An 11,308-nucleotide genomic window follows, 5' to 3' on the forward strand; every position below is an offset into this window, starting at 1 on the left:
CACAATTAAAACACTGCCTTTGGTAATGGTTCTCCTATAATGAAGTTTGCAAAGCCTGATTTAATGTGGCAGCAATAGTTAGACCTTGTAAATGCGTTTGACCCACATTGGCGCAAAGGCAATATAATCAGACAGACTCTTTCTTGCAATTTGGTCGAATTGTTTCTTGGCAAACTTTATTAGCATTTTCAAAAGCTAGCTGTTTAATACCTGAGAGGCATTTGCATCTCCTATCATGAAACTTACATCTTGTTACAGATGCGCCATGAAGTCTGAAAAGTTCTTCTCTGGTCCTTGTTGGATTTGACTGAAATCTAGGTTTTTTTTTTTTTTTTCCCTTTACTAGGCAAATCTCTCCACACCTTTCTGGCATGTGTACTAATCTGATTATAAGCTTGCAAATCATAATAACTGCTGTTCCAAATCGGTAAATTGTCCTGTCCCAGTCAACATATCTACTGTAATATTAATTCCATGTCTTCTTTAAGTTTCTGCCTGTTTGGAGCAAAAATCTATCCAATAAGATCTCCACAATAAGTAATTGCCTCCTGAGAGACATTCTTTTGCCAGTGTGACCCAGTCCTGAGGTGGCAGAGCCTCATCACAAATTAATTCTATCAGGCTTTGAACAACGGGTGAGTTTGAACCATACTTAGAGCAAGTAAACTTTAATTATTTTAACATTTTAAAAGAAATGGCAGCATGAGCCTGTACACATTGATTTTGCTAATTTATCTGCTCAAAAATTGGAAATAATTAAAATCCTAAGATATCTTCTCCCTCCTGTAACATGATTCTGAGACCACTTTGGAGTGAAGAAGATTTGCAGGGGCCATGTTGGAGAGAATAGTCCCCAATCTTCCCCAAGGTAGAGGGTGGATCGCTGGAGCAAGACCATTTAAATACAAATTATGGAGATCTGCTTCCAATTCAAGTTCCGCCTCGGACTGAGAATCCTCCTCTGAATCCCCCACCATGATCCTTCCCCCATCTTCCTGTATCTCTCTTCCTAACAATATTTGATCTGGGCTGTTTCCCTGCCTGGCAAGTGCTTTGAACAATGAATTGTACGTGGGCTGTGCCCACAGATTACTTCCTTGACTTTGGCTTGCTAAGAACGAAGCATGCTTAGATTCTGTCCTAAGGCTTTCCGTCTGACTTTCACGAGTTACAAATAGGGTCTGATTTTGTTCTGCCCTTAACCTTCCTCCCCATCTTTGGTTACCTGTAGAAAAAGAGTCCTAGGAGCTGGGCAAGCCTGTTTGCTAGGTCAAAGGCTTTTAACTTTATCTCTAAGGCCCATAAGTAAGTCTCCTGAAGACCATCAACCAATATCTTGATCTGAATATGAACACATCTCTATTGTAGTCCAATTTTTTAATACATTTTTTATTGTACTTCTGGGCAGGTCAACTGAAATGCTCCCATAATTAACTTGGTAGAACATAAATTCTACCAAGTTTATCCCAATTATGCTAATCAAGTGATTTCTCCTCACAAAACCACGAACAGATTTCCCTAATCATTTCTAAGAACTGAGTTAGCCGGGCTCTTTTTATATCTTTTTGTTTGATTATCATCCTCAGAATCTCAAAATAAATTTCTTTCTCTGAAGACAAAGAGTTCCCCATGCTTAATGTCCCAAGATTAAAAACAACCCTTTCCTCTCTCCTCTTTCTCTCACTATATCCACTCACAATACACTAATCCACAATATGTCAGTCCACAGTATGCTAATTTGTAAGTGCACTTTTCCTGCAAGAGAAGTCCAAACACCCAATAGTTACTTATTAATACCACGGGATGAGGATCCTTGTTCCAGGCGCCAGTTCCCACCACATCTCAGGCTGGCGGTGGAAATAGGGTTCCCCTCGGTGAAATGGGCTGGCTGTTAAATAAAACCTAAGAAAAATAGAATGGTGAAAAAAATCACAGGACTCAGGAAATATTTTCAGAAAGTGGAAGCAGGATGGGCTAGTCAATCATACGGATCAAGCTTTCACACTAAAAAGAGCAAAATGGAGCCTGTGCTTGCTTTATTTATATCTGGGGAAAATCAAAGGTTTTCCATGGAATGTTCTTTGCCAAAAATGATAGTAGGTGGGCTGTTCATTTCCCAATGGGTTGCACCCATCTCTGAAGCTACTGTGAGGGAATCTATTGCATGAGAGAAGCCACAAATAGTTCACAATGCCAAACCTAAATCTCCCTAGCTTCCATCCTGAGAGAAGACCCTCAAGTGATTCATGGGTGGCTTCCCACAATGGCCGGGGAAATAAAAATCATCTATCCATAATAAAATTGTTGTAAATGGTATAAACTCTTCAATCAAAAGACAGAGATTGGCAAATTGGATTGAAAAAAATAAGATACAACTATTGTTGCTTACAAGGGACTAAACCATACAGGCAAAGATATCCATAGACTGAAGAATGAGGAAAAGTATACCATGCATTTAGAAACTGAAAGCAAGCAGAGGTAGCTATTCTCATATCAGATAAGGTAGACTTCAGACCAAAATAAATCAGGAGAGACAAAAAAGGTCACTTCATGCTAGTTAAGGAAATCATCTAACAATAAGATTCAGTGATAATAAATACTTTAAAAATGGTGCACCTACATACATAAAAATAGACCCTTCATATAAAGAATCGAATAGAACACAATAAAGTAATACTGAGTGATTTCAATACACCTCTCTTATCATGGATAATCCAGACATAAAAAAATTAACACTCTTTAGAACTAAAAAATACTATCTGATAGTGTGGACCTAACAGACATCTATAGAGTATTTCATCCACTGACAACTGAATTCACTTTTTTTCTCAGAAGTACATGGAAGTTTAACTAAAATAGATATAAATTTAGGGCTCAAATAAAATCTTAGCAAATACAAAAGAAAAAAAAAGAGAGAGAAATTCCTTACATCCTCTCAGATTGTAAAAGAAGGAAATTAGAAATCAGACAAGATGAAAAACAGAAACCATTTGAACACCTGGAAATTAAATAATACAGTTAGAATGAGGAATGGATCACAGAGAAAATCAGGGTGAGAAAGAAAAACCAGTTTTTAGAAACAAATGAGATAAAAAATACAACATATCAAGAGCTCTGGTACACTATAAAAGCTGTTCTAAAGGAAAGGTTTTTAGCATTGATTTCCTATGTTAAAAACATAAAGATACATAGAATATTTGTATCTGGATTGGATTAAGAGATGCCAAAGATTAAGAGGGTTCTGGGTGTGTCAACGAGCATGATTTTAGGAATGACTGGCATATGGGATAATGGCATGTGGGCAGCACCATCCAATAGGTTGGAGGCTTGGAGAGAATAATAAAAGTTGAAAGAACAAGGAAGATGCAGCAGATGCAAGCTTGATTCTTCTTACATGGGTTCTTGATGGCTGCTGCAATTGCCTGATGGCAGGCACACAAGAAGAATTATCAATTAAAGTTCACCATCAAAGTAGATTCTGTCAGTGATTCTCCAGGTAGTTTCCAGATGCCTTAAGTCAGACTGGGTTCCCATTGTTGATACATGTTGCTCTGAAGCTTTAGCATCTTGGACTGCACAGCTACTTGTTCTCCTAATTCTCCAGCTTGCAGATAATGATTGTGGACTGTCCAGCTTCTGGTTGTGTAAGCTGATCTACTAAGCTTCCTTTATAATCATATCTCCTGTTGGATCTGTTCCTCTAGAGAACCCAGACTAAGAAATTACTAAATAAATAATCTACCATTATATTTCAAGGTCCTAGCAAAAGAACAAATGAATAACCAAGTCAGCAGAAGACAGAAAACAATTAAGATCAGAACTGAAATTAATAAAATTGAGAATAGAAAAGTACAACAGATAAATGAAACAAAGAGTTGGTTCTTTGAAAAAATAAATAAGATGATAAACCGTTAGCTAAACCAACCAAAAGATAGAGAAGACCCAAATCAACAAAATTAGACATGAAAAAGGAGACGTAACTACAGATGCTTCTAAAATACAGAGGATCATTAGAAACTATTTTGAAAATTTATACTGCAATAAACTAGAAGATCTTAAAGACATTGAGAAATTCCTAGAGACATATGACTTATTTAAAGTGAACTATGTAGATATAAAAAATTTAAACCAACTGATGTGAAGCAATAACTTTGAAGCAGCTGTTAAAAGTCTTCCAACAAAGGAAAGCCTAGACACAGAGGTATTCTCCACTGAGTTTTACCAGATCTTTAAAGAAGAACTAGTGCCAACTCTCCTCAAATTATTCCCTGAAATAGAAAAGAAGGGAACATTGGCAAATTCATTCTATGAGGCCAGTATAACCCTGATAATAAAACCAAAGACACTCGTCACACCCAAAAAAGAACTCTTCAAACCAGTATCCCTGATGAACATGGATGTAAAAATCCTTAGTAAAATATTAGCAAGCTGCTCAAAAACCATAAAGTGGTTTCATCCCAGGGATGCAAGTTTTGTTCAATGTATGCAAATCAATGGATATTCACACATAAATCACAAGAATTGCATGATTATCTCAAAAGATGCAGAAGAGGCATTTGACAAAGTCTAGCACCCATTCATGTTTAAAATGCTCGAGAAACTAGGGATAAGGCCAGAATCATATTTTTCCAAAATCAGGAACAAGACAAAGGCATCCACTCTTAACATTCCTATTCAAAATAATCTTTGACATTCTAGATAGTGCAATCTGCCAAGAGAAGAAAATTAAAGAGATACACAAAGAAGAAGTCAAATTATCTGTTTGCTGATGACAAGATCCAATATTTAGAAGATTCAAAAAATTCCACCAGATAGCTTCTAGAGTTGAAAAACAAATATAGCATAGTAACAGGATACAAGATCAACATAAAAAAATAAATAGTTTTCCTATATTCCATTAATGGAACTTCTGAAAAAGAAATTAAGCAATTTATTCCATTCACAATAACTTTAATAAAATAAAATAAAATATTTTGGAATAAATGTAACCAAGAGGGTAAACAACCTCTATAATAAAAACAAGAGAACAGTTAAGAAAGAAACTGAAGAAGATCTGAGAAGATGAAAAGAACCCCCATGTTCATGGCTAAGCAGAATTAATATTATCAAAATGGCCATACTACTAAAAACATTGTACATATTCAACAGAGTTCCCATTAAAATACCAATGACATTCTTTACAAAATTAGAAAAAACATTTATAAAATTCATTTGGAAGAATAAGGGACCCCCAATAGCCAAGGTAATCTTGAACAAGAAGGGTAACACTAGAGTCATCATAAAACTGCAACACAAATTATACTACAGAGAGACAGTTACCAAAACAGAATGGTATTCGCCCTAAAATAGACATGAAGACAAATGTAATATAATAGAAGACACAGAGACACATCAACATAGGTACAGTTATCTGATAGTTGACAAAGGTGACAAAAACATACACTGGAGAAAAGATAGTTCTTTTAATAAAAAGTTCTGGAAAAACTGGATATCCATGTGTAGACAAATGAAACTAGATCCTTATAAGCCCTTTGAAAGTGGATCAAAGACCTTGCAATTAGACCCAAATTTTGCAACTCCTGAAGGAAACAGGCTCTCTACAAAGAAATCATGCCAATTGGCACAGGCACCAACCTCTTTAATTAGACTCCTAAGGTTTAAGCAATAAAACTGAGAATCAGTAAGGAGGCTGACATCAAATTAAAAATCATCTTCACAACAAAGGAAACAAGAATGTGGAGAGAGAGAGCCTATGGAGTGGAGAATATCTTTGCCACCTGCTCCTCAGACAAGGAATTAATAGCCAGAATATATAAAAAACTAAAAAAAGCTTAATACCCCCTCAAATAATCCAATCAATAAATGGGCAAAAAAGACACTTCTCAAAAGAAGAAATACAAATGACCAAACAATGGGTATAAGTAAATGTTTAATATCTCTACCAATCAGGGAAATGCAAATCAAACTACATTGAAATTTTGTGTCACTCCAGTCAGAATGAGAATTTTTAAGAATACAAAGGATTGTAAGATTTCTTCTGGCTATGGAAATGTACAAGACAGCAAATTTCCTCTGGTGAGCAAACTCCCAGGGGAGAATAGGCATTTTGTTTTCCACAGTTAGAATATGCTGCAGTTTCTCCCAGGAACTAGTAAGATACCTAACACATGTGCAGTGCCTAGCTGCTATGGTAATGTCCTTCATGAGGAGGCTCAGTGTTAGCATCTTATCAGCCTTGACCTTGATCTCAGGCACATAGCTATTGGGAATAAAGAAACTTACTGGCTGGATAACTACAATGTTTCACCAAGCTCCTGGGCTCCTGGACCTGCCTGCCTAACAGTAACTTCAAACAGTGGACTTTCTTGAGAGCTACACAAAGCTCCTAAGATTGCATATTGTAACTGCAGAATAAGCAACTTTAGTGATACAATAAACAATAATGTAGTTATGGCACTAATGACCTAATTTACTTATTGGTATAGATAAACAGGGACGCTTAGATGGATTGGCATTTTCTGCCTCTGCATCTTGTCTCTGTGTTTCCTTTTATTTCTTTACAATGAATAATAAGTAATGACAAGGATGTATGTGTGTGAGTGGGGGAAGGACAATTAGTAACATCACTCTGGAAAGCAGCATGGAGATTCCTCAAAAAAACTAGGAATGGAATCATCATGGGATTCAGCTATCCCAGTCCTCAGATTATATCCAGAAGAACAAAAATCAGCATGCTTTAGTGACACATGCAAACCAATGTTTATAGCAGCACAATTCACAATAACCAAATTATGGAACCAGACCAGGTGCCCACCTATATATGAATGGATAAACATTATGGTATATATATATACACAATAGAGTTTTTAAAGACATTTTATTTTATTGGTTCCTTTTAGCTATACATTAAAGTAGAATCCATTTTGATATAATTATACAAGAATGAAACATATATTATTTTAATTAGTACCCCATTCTTGTAGATGTACATGATGGTGGGATTCACTGTGGTATTTTCATATGTGTACATAGGAATATTATATCGATCCATTTCACTCTCATTACTTTTCCTATTCCCACTCCCATCCCTTAATTCCCCTTTGACTTATCTACTGAATTTCTATTCTCTGCCTCTGTTTATTTGAGTTAGCCTCCACATATCTCAACATTTCACTTTTTGCAATTGACTTATTTCACTTAGCATGATAGTCTCTGGTTCCATCCATTTACTGGAAAATGGACATAAATTCATTCTTCATAATAGCTGAGTAATAATAAATTGTGTATATATACACCACTTTTTCTTTATCCATCTATCCAATCAGGGTCACCTAGGTTGCCTCCACAGCTTAGCTATTGTGAATTGTGCTGCTTAAAACATTGATGTCCCTGCATCACTGCCATATGCTGATTTTTAATCTTTTGGATGTATACCAAAGAGTGGGGTAGCTGGGTCAAATGTGGTTCCAATCCTTAGTTTTTAAAGTAATCACCATACTGCTTTCCAGTGTTTGCATCAGTTTGCAGTCACACCACCAATGAATAACAATATCTTTTCCCCCACATCCTCACCAACATTTATTGTTACTTGTATTTTTTATAATTGCCTTTTAGACTAGAGTGAGATGACATCTCAGTGTAGTTTTAATTTGCATTTCTCTAATTGCTAGAGATGTCAAACATTTTTTTTTCATTTATGCATTCCTTTGAGAAGTGTCTGTTTAGTTCTTTTGCCCATTTATTAATTGGGTTATTTACTCTTTTGCTGTTAAGCTTTTTTGAGTTCACTGTATATCCTGGATATTAATACTCTATATAAGGTGCAGGTGGCAAAGATTTTCTCCCATTATGTAGGCTGTTTCTTCATTCTTATTGTTTACCTTGCTGTGAAGAAACTTTTTCATTTGACTCCATCCCATTTGTTGATTCTTGATTTTACTTATTGTGCTTTAGGAATCTTGTTAATAAAGGTGGTTCCTAAGCCAACATGTTGGAGTGTTAGGCTTACATTTTCTTGTAGCAGGTACAGAGTTTCTGGTATAAATCCTAGGTCTTTGATTCATTCTGAGATGAGTTTTGCGCAAGGTAATAAACTTCATATGATAAATAGGGGTTAAATTGGAAGGAGTGGAGTTTTATTCAGCCGTAAAGAAGAAAGAAAGTATTTCAATTTCTGGTAAATGGATGGAACTGAAAAATAACATGCTAAATAAAATAAACCAGACTCAGGAAGTGAGTGGAAACAAGAAGAAAACAAGAGGGAAAAAGTGTGTGTGGGGGTAATCCCATGATAAATAAAAGAGAGATCAGTGGATTAGAGAAAGGGGTTAGAGAGGGAAGAAGGACGGAGTGGAACAAGGAGGAATGGTGAAATAAAATGGACCAAACTGTCTTATATACATAAATGAATATATCACAGTGAATTTCATCTATATGCATATCTATGATGCACTCATTAAGAAAAACTATGAATAAATTGAAGGAAGACCCCTAGCGTAGAGGAATGAAAACGGGAAAAAGGAGGGAAGGTAAAGAGATGTGCTGAAGACTGAATTTAAGCAAATTTTATTTCATATATGTATGATTATGTAAAATGAACTCCAATATTATGTATAACTTTAAGCCATTAATAACAAAATCAGTATGATCTTGATATAGTGCAGAGTGGACTAAAACATGTTACTTTGCTAAAAAGCATGCATTCTCTAGCCATATTTAGGATCCTGAGTCTAGAATTAATTAGTCCAATTAATTGATGATATATAATAATCACTGCTTTCAGAAAAAGCAATAAGACTAGAGGAATGGCTCCATCTCCAAGATTATATATACTTACAGAAAAATTAAAGAAAAGAGTCAGAAATCTGTCATTTTCACAGATGGTTAATGAAAATTATATTAACATGTAGGACTGGCTGAAGGGGTCAACCTCAAATTATGTAAAATTACTGGTATTCTGAATTTATCTTAATTCTCTATGAATGAAGAATCTCAGAATATTGCAATTGTTGAAAAACATATGAATGGATTATTATTATTTTCCAATACCTCCATATATTATGGTTAATATTGGTCTGGATATAGTCTAATATCTTATATATGTAGATTTTGTGATCTGCTTGGAAAATCATAGGACACAGACTGAAAAAAAATATATATATATGGTATTCAGAGACTATTTGGTAAATAAAATGTTGACTTAGGAACAGGTGAATTTTGTGTTCAAGTCAAACAGGAAAACTGACATTGACTCAGATCCATGAAGCATGAAATATCCTATGGATCTTCCTAGCTTTGGGGTGTCACTTACACGCCACATGTAGGACTTTAGAATGCCTTGTCTAAGCAAAACTCTGTTTAGCTTCATTTGAACCTCTACATTCTGTGAGAACCATAGTGAATGGTCCTTACAGCCTTTCTCTTTGAGCTGCTTAGGCTTTAGGCTGCTTACAATCTCTCTAATTTTCTGAAGACCAGCCACCAAGATCACACTGTCTACATTACCGAACAGACTTTTGCAGCTCAAACTAATGGCCTTAGTGAGAGGGGTCATCAAGCTAATTCAATATATTAAGTCCCAAGACAATGAGTGTTCTAGAAGCTGTAGAAGGTACAATAGCAACAAGTATAGTTTTCGCAGTTCATAAAACTACAATTTTCTTTTAAAATAACTCAATTTCTTTCCTGGCTCCAAAAACTTCATCCTACTTAATACAGATATCAAAAGAAGCTAACTTCTAATAAATTCAGTCCTATATAAGAATTTTTCAATTGTTTAGGTTTAAAATCCAGTTCCTTTGGAGTGGCAGCCCTGGGTCTTTTCTCTATTTTAAAGAAATCTCGTTATCAGGACAGGAGTGGTATTTAGCCGGTGATTATCCTCTCCTGGCATCTATTGCCAGGTAAGTGGCTCGTTTCTTCTTTATTTGAAAATGTGTCACCCACCTGAATGGTAACAATTGTAATAGAATGTTATGAGGTCCCCAGGCCTTATGGGACTGTCCTTGCACAGAAAAATAAAATGGAGAGAAGATTGGGGTGGGGAGAATAAAAGAGTGAGTTAAGTTTTCTGTATGTCAACTCTGTGCTATTCCTTGAACTTGGACCAATGATCAGTCCATAAGTGAATGGCCATGTGTGTCAGATGAAGGGTTTATGTGAATTAGAAATCATGGCAACTCCCATAATTTTTTGGTGTGTGTTTGTTTTGTTTGTTTGATTTTGCCTTATTCCCTGGTTTAGGCTCCAGGTATTCAATTTGGGGAGGAAGAAACATGTGTTCCCTGGTCTAATTGCGAGTGAGCCCCACGAGGGATGACTTGCACTGAGTTCAGTGCCATCAACTGCTGAATCCCCATATTTGTGCAGACAGGGGGAGATGGACTTGTGCTTGTGATAGTATTGTAGACATAACAGTCCAGTGTGTCTAGGGTGGCCTCAGGCAGCTTCTGGAAGGAGCTGCCAAATTGTAATGGAAAGTCTTTTTCTGGAATGCTCAGAGATCAGAGAAGAAAACTTCCCTATTCTGACTCTACAAAACTTTCCTGTTTCCCTTTGTGGTTATGCATCCTCATAGGTCTGCAGTCATGTGAGAAAATCCAGAAGTTTTCTAGGTTCCTTCCTGACTCTTGACTCCCAACTCCCAGTGAAAGGATCAGGATACCACTTGGTTGGGTCAAGATTCTTCCCTTATTTTTGCCTGGCAGACCATGATGAGGCTACTTTTCCATATACATCTACTTTTATTCTTTTAGAACTCCTGTCTTGGATTCTGATACCTGTTTGGGAGCCCTGGCCTGGAGGACGAGGTCCCACATTCTTGCTCAGACACACTCATGGCCTTACTGAGAGGGGTCATCAAGCTAATTCATTCTTCTGCTGTCCCTCAGCACAATCCACTCTAGCCCTCTTGCTCTCACTCAATTCTGCCTGATTTCAAAATGCTACCTTCCCAGAACATGCCACCATTTCATACTTTGGGGTCTTGGTGACTTGCTGTTCCATCTGCCAGAGTGCCCTCTGCCCACTATGTGCCCCAGAACTTGCTCACATTCCCCTTCTTCTCTCAGGAAGCACTTAGTGGTCCTCTCTAATGAAGCCCCTTGGGACTTCCTTTGTTCTGTTCCAGCCTCCTGTATTATGTCTCAGCTCCTCAGGTGGGCAGCACAGGAACCCAGTGTCCCCAAGTGTCATAGTCCTTTGTCACTGGATGAAAAGAAGCCTGGCTTCACACCATGCAGCATAAGTCCCATCCCCTGGAATCTCAAGGCAGATCTAGAGGCCATGGGGTGAGGAAGACCAAGAAGCA

The sequence above is a fragment of the Marmota flaviventris genome, chromosome 1, assembly GCF_047511675.1.
Source record: "Marmota flaviventris isolate mMarFla1 chromosome 1, mMarFla1.hap1, whole genome shotgun sequence".
Taxonomy (NCBI): Eukaryota; Metazoa; Chordata; class Mammalia; order Rodentia; family Sciuridae; genus Marmota; species Marmota flaviventris.